We start from the raw sequence: 1,777 nt of genomic DNA on the forward strand, positions 1-1,777 counted from the left end.
GGCAGCAATGTAGTGCCACCTCAACATGACACTGCCTGATCACTAGTGGTTACTACTGCTAGTGATGCTAAGAGCACTACATACAAGAAGAATAGATACTAACAGTAACTATGTATGATGAATTACATTCCATTGTTAGGTTAATGACATTAAGAGGATAAGTACAATTCTCTGCTATTGAAGACTACATTGAGAAGTATTCTAAGTATAGTATTGTTAAATATGTTGTCATTGCTTTAGGTTAATTGTTTGCTGTTTGAAGCTGTACATTAACTGAAGACTATAAAGAATTACTTAACATTATTGTTTATAACTTTAGCATTTTTGTTTAATACACAAAGTTGTCTTTTTATCATTGATTATTATCAATTTTGATTAAAATTATTGCGAGAGTCATTAATGCAGACGCAGGTGCTATGACTTATTAACAGAAATGAGATTAAATCATGAAAAACGTGACCATAATTGACAAAAGGTACCTTATGGCGGATTTTAAAATTCATCATTAAAATAAAAAATATCATCCTGTGTGTCCTCTGATGGACGAGCATTGTTTCTAAAAGTTAAATAGGAACTTTTTGCACCCTTTGGAGTAATTTTATGATAAATGAAGCTCAGGAAGTTGGACTTTTTGGCTATAAAGTCAAATTTCACTACCTGCCGTAAGGTACCTTTTGTCAATTATGGTTACATTAATGACAATAAAATAAGAAACACACTTCAGCCATACATGTAGAGTACAAGTCAACAATTAATTAAACCAGTCTTATAGTGTTACAGTCCTTAGTTCCTAAACCCAGTCTATAGATCTTCAGTATATGAATGAGAGATCAGTCCTTGAGATGATGAGTTCAGCCTCAGGTCCACAACCTATAATAAATAATAAGAAATGATTAGTTATTATTAATACTGACATTAAGCTGATTCCAATAAAAAAATTAATTTTGAAATATGCAGCAATTTTAAAAATAGTAAATTTTCCGAAAAAAAGCAAAAGCTAAAAGCATGTGTTCTTTCCCAAAAATGGCTCAAAAACCACCTCAAAATTTTATTACATTTTCTGATACATATTGATGTCCTTATACTGTGTAGAAAGTTTGAGCTGATTCCGATTTAAATTTTCAAAGGTATGGCTATTTTTAAAAATATGCCAATTTCTGAAAAAATCCCTGTACTATAGTACTATAGCCCATGGTTTTTTTTCCAAAAAATGACTCAAAAATCACCTCCAATTTTTATTAAATTTTTTGATACATATTGATGTACTTATGCTATGTACAAAGTTGAGCTGATTCCAACTTATTAAAAAATATGCCAAATTCTGAAAAATTCCCTGTACTATAGCCCATAGTTTTTTCTAAAAAATGACTCAAAAATCACCTCCAATTTTTATTAAATTTTCTGATACATATTGACATACTTATGCTATGTACAAGTTTGAGCTGATTCCGACTTACAAGTTACGGCCATTTAAAAAAATATGCCAAATTCTGAAAAAATCCCTGTACTATTATTATTATTAATAAACTTTACAATACATACTAGTATACTACAAAATGTGACAAAAAGGAAAGAAACAAAAAAAGTTGGTAGCCCATGGTTTTTTCCAAAAAATGGCTCAAAAATCACCCCCAATTCTTATTAAATTTTCTGATACATACTGATGTACTTATGCTATGTACAAAGTTTGAGCTGATTCCGACTTAAAATTTTCAAATAACGGNCATTGTAAAAAAATATGCGAAATTCTAAAAAAATCCCTGTACTATACCCATGG

General features: G+C 30.0%; 1 long non-coding RNA gene across 1 annotated transcript; it reads left to right on the top strand.

Moving 5' to 3' along the window:
* The first annotated feature begins 47 nt into the window (after positions 1-47).
* On the top strand, positions 48-366 carry LOC109592215 (uncharacterized). Its single transcript, XR_002190235.1, has 2 exons — positions 48-196; positions 241-366. It is a non-coding gene; the product is annotated as an uncharacterized LOC109592215 (long non-coding RNA).
* The last annotated feature ends 1,411 nt before the right edge of the window (positions 367-1,777 follow it).

This window comes from Amphimedon queenslandica, unplaced genomic scaffold, assembly GCF_000090795.2.
Source record: "Amphimedon queenslandica unplaced genomic scaffold, v1.1 AMPQUscaffold_5964_Cont22074, whole genome shotgun sequence".
Classification (NCBI taxonomy): domain Eukaryota; kingdom Metazoa; phylum Porifera; class Demospongiae; order Haplosclerida; family Niphatidae; genus Amphimedon; species Amphimedon queenslandica.